The sequence below is a fragment of the Ambystoma mexicanum genome, chromosome 7p (genome assembly GCF_040938575.1).
Source record: "Ambystoma mexicanum isolate Mex_15411 chromosome 7p, UKY_AmexF1_1, whole genome shotgun sequence".
Classification (NCBI taxonomy): domain Eukaryota; kingdom Metazoa; phylum Chordata; class Amphibia; order Caudata; family Ambystomatidae; genus Ambystoma; species Ambystoma mexicanum.
The window spans coordinates 769,013,871-769,027,243 of record NC_090939.1 but is presented as its reverse complement, the minus strand read 5'-3'; positions in this window follow the sequence as shown (position 1 = coordinate 769,027,243).

Below are 13,373 nucleotides of genomic sequence, written 5' to 3'. Positions count from 1 at the left end.
AGCACACAATGCAGCTCTGATGTGTTGGTGGACTGATGGCTGTTGATGGTAAGGTTGTCTGTGACACCTGCAGGGGCAGTGGCACATACCCTCCGGTACACCAAGGTCCATTGAGGCACTTGTATCAACCATGTAGCCTTCCGAGACATGGAAAGGGGCAGCTCACAGGGACATACAGCAAGGGACATACTCGTATGCAGTGCATTTCATTTCCATGTACATTTTGATACATGCACTGCCAACGTTGTTTCGGTCATGGTGGAACACGACTTGTTCTGAAGTCATGCCTTGCTATATGGGTCTGTCTGCTTACCCAGGAAACATTGCATGTTGTGTGAATTGTGACACATTGGTGTTCCATTTGCCACGCACCCACCGGCGGCTGACTTACTGCATTGACTGTGTATGACCCATCACAGGGGTAATGTTATATATGGGTACAAAGCATCTACACCAGATTGTCTGTTTGTAGAGTAGTTTGTTGCTATGGGGCATGTTTGGTGGTGTGTTTTTGTGTAATTGGCATGTACAGATTATTAACTGTGGCTCTCTTTGCAGCATTGCAGTGCTCCTGTAACTGGACCTGAGAGTGCGCAGGCAGGAGGCCAGCACTCAAAACCAGAGCTAAGTGTCTTGTTGTTTTTCTTTCAAACTGCTCTGCATAGGCTTGCTGGGGGGTGCACTAATGCATGGATGAATGTGTAATCCAATTTGGTATGTTTGTTTTCCCCTAATCACCTGGAGTCCTATCCAATTTTAAACCCTGTACCCTCTACCCGGTGTTCCTGCTTCCCGTACCTATCCAAGCAACGTTCCCTAACCCTCTTTCCCCGCTGGGGTTGCGGATGCCTGTGTAAGCCCCAAACTTGCAGGCGTCAAAACCCTTGAGGGGGTGGTTGGTTCGTGCCACTCCTAAACCTGGACTACAGAAGGCCATGACAATGATGTCCAAGTTTGTTCGGATTTTGTATGTGTTCATGCAGGTAGTACATTTTCGTGCATTCCCTACTTTCATGTGTCATTCCTCCTCCCCTCTCCTGCCACTCATTCCAGTTATCCAGTGTGCCAACACCTGTCCCGACTGCATATCCCTGACCCTCCTCCCCCACCAGGGTCTCAGAGGCCTGTGTGAGTTTGACCTTGCAGGCACCCGGGACACGGTGGGGGTGGTTGTTTCGTGACACTCCCGCGCCTGTAAACGGGACCTGTGACAGTACACATCCGTTCATGGTGCATCATTCTATGTTATGTACCACACATGGTTCACATCCTGTTGTGACATTGTTTTACTGTGCTACCTTGGTTGTTACATCATTGTGGTAGTACTTGGCCTTTGTGAGGTACTGCTACGTCAAGTCATCTACTGGAGGGTGTTCTGGTTCGTTTTTCTGGCTTGGATTTTGTGATTTTGCAAATGAGGGTGGACTCTGAGGGTGCAGGCACATTTTTACACACAAGGTGGGAGATGGTGAGGAAGGGGAAGGGTGATCCTGTGGCCAGGTGAAATTGAGGGTTGAAGGCTCCATGACCCAGGTGCAGTTGTTCAGTGGGTCATGGTCATTTGTGAGGGGGGGGGTTGTTGTTGATAGTTGCCTTGCCCTGCAGTGTGATGGGAACCCTGACATTGTAATGGTGGTATCCTATGTACATGTTGTGTTCTGCTGATCAATGCCTGTTCATGTATTGTGTTTACCTTTCAGGTGTGAGGGGATAGTTGTGGTTTGATATGCTGGGGTGTACACATGGTGAATGTTCACATGTGATGTGTAGAGGACACTGATGGTCACTTGATTGCACATGCATATGTTGAGTGCATGTCCTTACTGACCCACACACTTGCACTATGATGCACTAAATGTACAACCACCCTTGCATATCCATGTGTACACTCTGTTTGCCTTCTGGTGCCCACTGTGTCCCTGCAGCACATGTTCTGTGACCAATTATGGATCCTGTATATGCCTAATTTGCTTTTTGATGTGGTCTGTTGCTTAGATGTGATGCTCAGGGTGTGCATCACACACAATGGCTGTTCACTGTGCTGTGCGCTGAGCAGTGTGTTGCAGGAGTTGGACACAGCACACAGAAGCTGCAGTGTTGATTTTGCAATGCACAATGTGCATGTAGACAGGCATTCATTGTTATGTTACGTCTACAACTTTTGTAATGCATTTGGAAATGACTTATTTTGGGTGGGAGGTTGTTTGTCAGTCATTTCATCTGATTCCATGTCAGGCATCATTGTCTGATGCCACTGTACATTTTTGACATGGCAATGTGTACCTTATTGGTACTGTGTTGGTGTATGGGTATTGCTTGCCATGTCATGTTGTGGTTTGGGAGGGTTTGAGTGACATAACAGTGATGGTCATGGCCTGTTTTGCAGGTGTGTGTGATTCACACCTTGCATGTCAGGGTCATCCGCTTCTCAAAGCAACTAGCTGGGTGTAGATCTCTTTCCGCAGCAGGGGCCTCCCTCTGGAGCAGCCTTCCTGCCTCACTGCAACTTGAGGAGAACCATCTCCGGTTCCGGAAGCACCTCAAGACCTTCCTCTTTGCTTCTGCTGTCTCTCTGCCTCTTCCTTGCAAAATTCTTCACTGGAACTGCACTGGATCTGCAACTGGGCCACTCTCACCGACCTCGGTCCCTGGCCCAGCCACTCTCCACTTGCACTGCCTCCCTGGCAACCCCTGCACTGCGGGACTGTCTCTCTATCCCTACAACCCCCCCTTCCCAGCACTTGTCTGCACTTACCTTTGCAGTTGCCACCAGCTGGCCTATTTATTTGTTTTTTAGTCTACTTACCCTGTACTGCACTCCCCCCCTTCCCCTTGCACTTTTCCCTTCCCCCTACCCCTGCACTTGCACAATCTAAATGACACCTGGCCTAGTAGTATTGTTGTCTGTCTTCCCTTGTCCCCCCCTCCCTGCCTCATCGCACCTTGAAATACTTGTGTATAGGCACGTTACAAATGCCATATCATGTCATGTCATATGTGTGCCTTTTGGTCACACAGGATAGCTTGTGTTTAAGTAGCTAGGGATGCAGACAATGTGGCAACTATCTCAGGGTGGTAGGGTTGTGACAGTTGACTGTCTCTTTGTCATCATCGATTGTCACCTGGTATGTGCCAGGCCTGTGTGCACTCCACAGGGGTGGGAGTTTAGGTGAAAAATGTGGCCACAAGCTGGGTCCGGGCTTCCTCGCCACGTGCCCTGTCCCCTCCAATGGGCAGCGCCTGTGCCTGTGGTTGGGGATGTGGGGGCACCACTATGTCCACCGGTACGCCCTGCCGTGTTGTAACATTGTGCAGGACACATGCTGCCACAATGATCCTGCACACTACTGGGGGTGCATAGAGTAGCTGCCCGCCAGAGCGGTCAAGGGAGCGGAAACGTGACTTGAGCACTCCGAATGTGCGCTCCATTATGGCCCTGGTTGCAATATTGGCAGCGTTGTATCTTACCTGGGGTGGTGTGGTGGGGTTCCGGATTGGCGTCATCATGTGGTTGCTCGGAGGGTAGGCACTGTCCCCTGGGAGGTGTAAATGGTTGTGATTATTGGGGTTTGTGTATTTGTGTGTGTGTGTGTGACATGCATGCATGTGCAAGGGCATTTGTACTCACCTAGGAGCCATGTGTCGCCATGCTGCCCAGCTTCCAGGGCCCGGCTCAGGGCGGACATTCTGTATATGAAACTGTCATGGGTGGAGCCAGGGTAGTTTGCATAGACAGAGGTGATGATTCCCTTTGCATCGCATACCACCTTTACATTGATGGAATGCCAGTGCTTGCAGTTTCGGTAGATGTGCTCAGTGGCCCTAGGTGGACGTAGGGCCACATGGGTGCAATCTATGGCACCGAGCACTTTGGGGAAGTGTGCCACCCTGAAAAAATCCAGGACAACTGCCGGCCTTTCTGCGGGTGTTCTGGGCATGTATATGTGCCTGCGGACTGAGGGACACACTGTCATGATTGCCAGTACCTGGTGTAGGCAGCGTGACTGCGTGGCCTGTGAGACCCCCCCCCACTATGGCAGTAGTCCGCTGAAATGACCCAGTGGCCAAAAAATGCAGGACATTGAGCACCTTCTCCAAGGGGCTCAATGCTTAGGAGCAAAGGGTGGGGGATGTAAGGTCATCTTCCCACTCCCTGACCAGGTCTAGGATGATATGGGGTGGAAACCTATACCTGCCGTAGACCTGGTCGTCAGGCATCCCAAAAAGGCTTGTCCGTGGTGCGAAAATGCGTGCCCTGGCTATTCTCCTCCTCCTGCGGTGTCCCACGATCAGTGCTGCGACAAATGGGGCATTCATCGTAGCTGTATATACGTGTTTATTGTTTGCACGCACTTTTATACTGTGCGTGGGGACGCTTCCGTCTGCCTTCATGTGGCGGACGCGTTGACGCCTGTGTGCGTCTTTTGCCATGCGCGGGTTTCCAGTATTCAAATCCATGAATACGGGTTGTTCGCGTGCGTGTGGGCGTTCCGTGTAGTTCCCTGCAGTACTTCCCCAGTTACGCCTTCTTTTTCACGCGTTATTCCCCATTGTGCGTGTTACGCCCACTGTTCCGCCCACTTTGGTTGTGTGCGCCGTACTATGTGCGCTTTTGCTGTGCGCGTAGCGCACGCCGTGTGAGCCCGCGTGCACCATGGCAGGATTTGGCGCAACGACAGCGGGAAACACGCGCTGCGTCTTCCTTGAATCGCACGCGTGCGCTGGGTTTCTCACGCTTGCGCCACCTCTCGCCTGCTTGCACTAGGATATTCGGCGCACGTTTGCTCCATGAATCGACCCCTAAGTGTTCTATGTGTTTATTTATTCAATTACTATTTGGACCAGAAATAATTGCTACATATCTGTTCTGGCGTCATGGGAGCAATATCTCCTTGACACTCCGTCAAGCACTATCTTGTACTCCCTTCGATTGTAAAATGTGCTGCATCATGCTTTCAGATGAGAAAGGGCCTTTCATAAATGTTGAGCAACTCTAAGCACTGCAGTGTAGCAGCCCTAAAATAACATGTTGGGCGATTTCACATAAGGCCTTTGCTGCAAAATGGCAGAACTCTTGCTCCTTGATACACTTAGAATTCATCAAGAATACTGTTTCTTGGTATATTTTTCTCTCAGTAATCTTCTCAGTGCATTCAGTAACGTATATTTCTCAGTCATCTTCTCAGTGTACACTGCAATTTAATGATCTTCTCAGTGCACTGCGCAAGCTAACTCCCAGAATGTGGCACAAATACGTATAGTTTGCAAATTAATTCTAGTCTATTCACGTTTATATTTTAATAACAACACTTGTCCCTATTCTACTAGTGTGAGCATGTTGCTTGCCTATTGAAAGCAGTTTGTCGAAAAAAAGCCTAAAATCATTAATTTAAGTAAGCTCCCTTATCCTGTATTTACGTTTACGTTTTGGTGCTGTGGGGAGGCGGTGCATGATGTGACGTTTGCCCCATTTGCACAATCACATTCCCACTTCTGATTAGTTTAGGCATCTTTTGGGGTCCATGCCTTTCACACTGCCTTCAAGCTTCCTCTGCATGCTGCATATTCTTCTGGAGGACATGTCATAAAACAGCACTCTCCATCTGCATCACAATCTACCCAGTGGTGCGTATAGTTTTCACGGTCTGTGGGTGGGGTAGAACCGGTGAGAGGGGGCCAATGGGTCTTTCTATTGCAACCATAGGTATTTCTTTCTCCCCATTCCATGGATCTGTTTGTGTATAAGCATGCTTCGAGAGGACAGTGGCATTGAAAGATCCTAATGTAAGTGACATTTTTGTTTGTGCTTTCTTCTTCCCAACACCTTTTAAATGCCCTAAAACTAATTGTAGAATGCAGAGGCTTAAAAGTAAGATAACAAGGATGGGACCCAAAATGTTAAAAAAATTTCTCAGCCAAGTGGGCACTCAGGAAAACATTTCATGATACCAGTCTTCAATAATAACTGCACCACTCTCCTTCACCATGGTAGTGTGAAATCTATGCAGGGCAGCAATAGCATCTGTTAAGCTGCCACCTTGTGCATCGTTTGCTGGAACAAATGTACAGCAACTTCTGCTGAGTTTTGTACAGGCGCCTCCTTCCAGAGCAGTAAGGAGGTCTAGAACATGCTAATTCTGTAGAGGGGTTAATATGACAGCACTAATCTCTTCTTTGATTGAGTTCAGTCCTTTTTCAATGGTGTTCAGAAGCTGTGATCTGGTGATCTGCATCTGCTTTGTGTTTGTGGCTGCCTGAATACCAGGTGCCAAAAGTGATCCGAAGAATACTGCTGTCCAACTAAAAAGTCTGTATTTTGAAGGCATTGCTGCCAAAATGTCAGAAGAGGATTGTGAAAAATAATGTTCACTATTGTTCCTTTTCAAGAGCTACTATCTTTCTTGTGATTGTCCACATCAATTAGGGCAGGGTGCTTGGAAATTGAGAAACTGTGGCTTTGTGGCACCACCAATGTAGGTTAATGAAGTGTTGTTAAGTTGTTTATGTGCAAGAGCCACTCAAATTTGGTAGGAGCTGCATGTAGGCTTGGGTGCCACAGGACCAGTTATAGTCCATGAGAGCTGCTGTCCCCAATTTAAAGGCTGCCATGCCCATTATCCCAAGTGTTCATTCCCACTTTGATAGTTCTTTTTTTGCTTTTATCCACGTTAACAATTTTGCATTTTGCCTTCATTCAGCAAGACATATATTGTTCAAGGGCTCAACAATTTCGATTGCCAATCCAACCATTGTCTCCGCTCTACATCCCATTATACATTCTTCCCATCTCCCTCTATGAAAGACATCTCCTATTATTTGCAGCTATGGTCTCTGTCAGTACCTTTCCTTGTGCATCTGTGCATTTCTTTAAAAGCATAGTTCTAAATTTTACTTCCACCGAGTGAGGTCCCTCCAGTGTATAATGCATTCCATTATGTTTTGATCCCAATCCATCTGCCATTTTCTTTATTTGTAAAAGTCGTCAACAAATACTGAATTTTCTTCCCATTTTACATGTGCCCTATATCCTTGAAATAACACTCTCGTCTTGCATAGGGCAAGATGAACTAAGCAGTGCGCTGTTTCTGGTTTACTTCCTGTTGTATAAACAGTCTGGGAGTGCCTGTGGCATGGGGAATGAGAGCAAACATAGCAAGTCTCATTTGAACTTTCTTTCCCTACTACCTTCATATGGCCATACCACTAATGTTCAACCTTAGTAGAAAAGTCATCATTATTAAGCCTTTAAAATCTTTCAGTGTCAAAACATTCTCTGCTTATCCTAGTCTTGTTTTCTTTTTTGGTTTCATATATTTTCAAATTATTAACCCCTTTTTCCTGTCTCCAACCATTTATATTCCATTCAAAGAAAAGAAATAGAGAAACAAAAAAGAACAACAATACATATTATACAAGGCACAGTTTCCAACAATCCTTTGTGCTTTGTAATAATACTTTCGGAGCCCCTGTGGAGAAACAGTTGCATAGAATAAGTGGGCTTCATTATGACTTTGAAAAACAAACGTGATTGTGGGTTAGATACCAATAACTGCGCGCTATTCTCCAAACTCAGTTAACTCTACAAGAGGACCAGAAAAAAAATCTTGATTACTGTGAACCACCCAAAGAGGTTCAAAATTGAATAGATATGTTCACGTGAAAGTTAGGAGACAATGGGCCTCATTACACGGAATGCGGTAAGGGTTTACCGGTACCGGTAAGGGCACCGGTACCGGTAAACCCTTACCGCCTTACTACGAGGTACCTTTGCGGGACCCGACCTTAATGGCTGGTTTTACCAGCCGTTAAGGAACAGCCCCGCAAAGGGACATTGGTTCTAATTACGGTACCGCAATTTGCGCCTCATTCCCATTGAGCCCTACGGGGGCAAAAATGGGAATGGGGAAGTGCCTTGGTGAATGGGGAATTACTGCCCCCGCTCACTTTGGAGTAGAGCGGTAATTCCGCCATCCACCAAGGCGGACACGGTAAAATACCGACGGCAACCATGGTGCTAATAGCGCCATGGTTACCGCATACCGTGTAATGAGGCCCAATATCTGCGCATGGTATAAACTATTTTCCTTGTACAAATAGTAGTCTATACAAATCAAGTATGGGTGAACACATAATAGTTGAAGGAACTCGACAAAGTCTCGAAATGAGAAGTATCGTAAGTTGAAAAAGATTTGTAAAGTATTGTATTTAATTTCGTATTGTTCAGCAGAACAGCCGACACGTGTTTCGACCAGCTTGGTCGTTTTCAAGTGAAATAGACAAATTAATCAGAGCAGGTTAGCCGAAAAATAGCACAAAGCATTGAGAAATGGTATTTTAAAAGCTTTACCTTATAGCCAGGAAGTACCTGACACAAGTGATTCATTGGGCTCTCCATACTCCAAACAGGTCTACCTTTTAATAAATGTATCCCAAAAATCAGTGATCTAAAATGCAGAAGCCGAACCCACGGCACAAAATTCCAACCCTTTTTTTTCCTCTTCCCAATTTCTCAAGATTCCCCACAATCACCTCGTTCCCTTTCACCAAATTTACCTCACTTAACTATTCACTGTAATTATACTTCCCACTTACACACAAAAGACAGCATTTTATCAAAAAAATCACATTGTCGGCACAAATCCTCTTTACTTCTTCATCTCTTCTTGATATCTTTTACAACATTTTCGACTACAATGTTGTCTTTTTCTAACTACGAAAAGATACACTTCACTACTTCAACTAAACAAGAAAAGAAAATAACAAACTATGTACAAATATTGGTATCGCAAGGCGAGGCTCCATCTGCACAGTCAGCCAAAATTAAGGGTGTCAAGGGTGTTCTGCAGAAAGGTATCTATGGATGGATTTACCATAAAGATGCCACCTCAGGTAAGGGCTCCTTTCAACCAGGCAAGCTAACTGACGGGTATTAGGGCAAACAGCCCAAAAGGACGTGCCGGTGTGGATTCCACCTCAAACCTCTTAAAATAAGAAACTAGGTACAAATATAAAAAAAGTACTTATAACATAAAACAGTTCATTCACTCCTCTTAAACACTCACCCTTTTAACCAACCTAAACTCGCCTGACTCCATACATACACACACATTGTATCCTTACCAAAATCCTCAAATCAAAGAAGAACTCTCTTTCCGCCATTATCCTCTTGCTTTACCCACCAAAGTGCCCTCACATAAAAAGGGACCGTAAAGCGCTCAGAAGTGGTGCTCCTTAAATTTGTCTTTTACAGCTGGACCGTGCCACCATGCATTTGGGGAGCAGAAAAGCCTTTAACCAATATGGCAGCTGTTGACTTCTCTTTTTATAATGTACAAATGACCAGTCCCCTCAGAGAGGTGCCGCTGCGGACAGTAAATCCCCAATGTCTCGGAAAGCCTGGGGTCCCTTCATGGTCACCAAATGTGGGGGTGGATGTCTGATCTCCATAACCCAAAGTAGGTTCACCTGTCAAGAAGTGACTGCACGTTTGTCCGTAAAGAATATTTATTGTACAAATGGCCGGGAGGGGCTGGATGATGCTGTGGAGTCAAATTAACCTGAGTCTCCTCGAACCACAAAAGTTCACCCATTTTATAAGTTTTGCAACAGTTAAAACACTCCCACATATTTCATAACAATGTCATCCCCCATACATGATTGGTCAAGCCTATAAAAAGAAACCTAATCTACTTTAGTTCCCACACTCTGATTGCACATATTTGTTTAACAACCATACCCTTTCAACATGCATTTACAGGATCTCATGTTCTGGATTTTTCCATAGTAAGTCATGACATTGTTACATGGTTACACATTCGCACAACAACTCGATACTGGTTTCCTCTGGTCAAGGACTTCTAACCACTGGTCGTGATGCAAGGACACTTCAACAATATGAGGAAGGGAAGACAAACGTTATTTCCTGTAAAGTGGTGATAAGTATCTTATCCGCCCCAGACTTGCTGGCGTCCTTATTTCACACTAATCTACACGACTACCAATTCAGCATGAGTGCTTCAGCAACAAGCAGGTCTTTGCCGGAATGTATCAAAGTAACATATCCTACGGATTAACTAGCCTTCTACCATTATATGGGCTAATACAATCAGTTAATTGTGTAAATCTACATTACCTCCTTTCACGCTACATTACCATCTCTTTATGCATATTGCATTTTGATTGTGCATGGGGTCATTTGTGTATGTAAGATATCTAATCTAGTCTGATAATACGCAAAGAGAAAAAGCACTCTCATCTCGCTGAAATTGTAGTTTCTTGGCTTGAACGAGAACTACATTTCCCAGCCTCCTTGTGTATACATTGAAACATCAGGTGCTTCACAGCTGGCACTTCAGCAACAAGTCGGTCTTAGCCCATCCACCCTGAGTCACGCTAACACGCTGACCTGGCACTATCTCTCAATAAGCCCCTCCTGTATTCTGTGTGAAAGCAAAGGGTGTATCACTTACTAGTCCCCGGGATTCTCTCTCTCATGTGGCCAGGGCCTTTGGATCCAGACAATGGGGGTGGAGCAGTGTCAGAGGATCACCTGGGTGGGGGATCTTCACGGAGTGGGGGTGAGGCAACTGATGGTGAGACACAGAATCCCCCTTTTCCCGTGCTCATAGCCCATCCTATTTTATAGGATTCTTGAAGCGCCAAAACCCCCGTTTCTACACAAACACTGGGCCAAAGAAGAGTGCAACTAATAGTAAAGAGGTGAACACTTACATATCTCATTGGACATGTACCGTTAATCAGGTCAGGCAAATTTAGGCACTTGACCTTAATCACAAACATCTGACACCCATTAGCTCCCCCAACACGAATAAAAGGCGGAACATGGCGACACACTCAGAGCAAGGTGAGACACGAGAAGGAGCAAATATTCTGAGGCTAAGGTGAACCCACTGGAGCAGGACGACCAATCGAGGGACCAGAGCGAAGGGTGGGAAACCCTAAAGATCCCTGCAAGAGGTTATTTCCTCTGGGAAACCATGAAGGAAAAATGGAGAAAGCCAGATCCCAGACAAGGGTGAACGACAAAGTTGGGGAGGCGAGGCAAAGCCTGTGGTATCACCCTTGACTTGTGAATCAAAGCTGCTGATACAAGAAAGGAATTCACACAACCAGTGGGTTAGCAAAAGACCTAAAAAGGGCAGTTTGTGTCAAGGAAAGTTTGAAGCTGCAACAGTCTATCTCACAATTGAAGGTTGCGCACATGCTGATGCCTCCTGGTTTATAACCTGCCCAGAATTACTCTATCGAATTTAGCAATGGGTCATCCCTTGCACACCCCTTTACTTCTCACAGCCCAGAAAATGTGAAGGATAGCTATTGTCAACAAGTACCTAAATGACTTTAGAGACAATAACTGGGCTCCAAATCATCCAGCGACCGCAACCGCCGCTACCTATGTCAGTATAGCAACACATGACCTCAGCCACCTGCCAACTAACCACATAAATTTGACCATCCCAGATAAACAGACTGTAAAATCCATGACCCCCTCACTAACTATCAGGGCCCTGGACAAAGGGGCTAAACCTGCCCTACCTTGTCTCTCCAACATAGAATCAACTTTCTTGCCAACCTCCCTGACTATGAAATTGGTCCAGGAGCCAATAGGGACCCTCACTCTCAAACATACTTCTGGACACCTGGGAGTGAACCTACCCCCAGCATCCATCGATCAGGCATAAGTCTTTAATAACACCTCTCCTAAGCCCATGTTTCTAGGCAACCACATTCTCCAAACCTCCCTCCTTAAGACTCAATCATTAAACCTTCATGCCATCAATCTACATTACTATATACTAGGACCAAAAACTGGCTTACTATGCTGTACAGAAACCTGGCTCCAAGACTTCAATGGCACTACACTTGATTTGGGAGTACCAGACCACTATGTGATGTTCACACAAAATTTAACAACCGAGAATGGAAGAGGGGTGCCCATCATCGCCAGGGAAGAATTACAGCTGAATAAAATCCCAATCATGTGCACGGGGTGTGAGAGTCTTCACTTTAAATGCATCACTGCCAACATCTCTAGTACTAACATCCTTCTGGTGCATTGTCGCCCAGATAAAATGTTAAACATAAATGAAGAGCTCAGCCAATTACTCCAACCCTTTAATAAAACAGGAAGCGCCACACTCGTCCTCAGGGATTTCAACCACTGGCAGGGAGACCCCACAGATCCAGAGGCAATGAATCTAGAAATAAGCTTAAATAACAATGACCTTACTATACTCAACCAGGACCCTACCAGAGGAAACATTCCCAAATGGATAATCAGTAGGAACCTAGATGTCAGAATCACGGAAACCACGCCATGCATTTGGTCTGACCACTACCTTATTGAATTTCAAATTCACCCCGCCAACAATTAAAAAGACAGCCCAAGCCATTAAAAAAAGTTCTGAGCAGGAATCTTAGAAAAATCTCCCTCTGACCTCACCAAGGGGGATCTCAACACAGCTTAGGGATACTACCAACAACAACAGCCCTAACGACTTAGCAGCATCCTATGAGCAGCATATGACCTGCATTCTTGACAGGATCGAGCCACTTAAATAAATCACAGTGAGAGAAGGCAACTCACATAACAGCTGTATACAACCATACTTGATGAATGCAAAAAGAAGAAATTCAAGCTGACTGGGTCTGGTTAAAAACAAATTCTGACCACCACAAATTGCTTGGAAGGCTTTGGAAAAAAACATATGGAAGTATTCTTCCTTTTCTCACGTTGCCCCAGAAGCTCACTGTTTCCAGAGCCCTGGTTATCTCTAGACTGGACTACTGCAATAGCCTCTTTCATAATCTGCCTTCCTCTACTCTCTGCCCTCTGCAGCTAATGCATAACAGGACTGCAAGACTTTTCCTTGGCCTCAAGCCTGGGGACCACTTCTCTCCAGCACTGAAATCTCTCCACTGGCTCCCGGTGGCTACAAGGATCTTGTTCAAGACACTCTCCATCGTCCACAAGGCTTTCTGGGGCCGGCGCCAGCACTACATCCAACTCTCTCTTCCAAAAAACCTTCCTTCTCAAGCCCTTCGCTCAACTATCTCAAATTCTGCGATGGTCAGACGCGTCTCCAGGCGGAGAGTGCTGGGGTAGATCTCTCTCCTCTGCAGGTGGCTCCCTCTGTAATGGCCTCCCTACCAATCTCAAACTTGAGCCGGACCACATGAAAATCCAGAAACAGCTGAAGACCTTCCTTTTCTCCTCTAATTTCTCTCGCTCTCTGTCCCATGCTGACCTACCTGTCTGTGGCACTGACACGTTGCTTGGCGACCCTCAGTGTGTCACTGGGTACCAGGCACCTCCATGATCAGTCTCCCCTGCACTGCCTCCGGTTGTACTG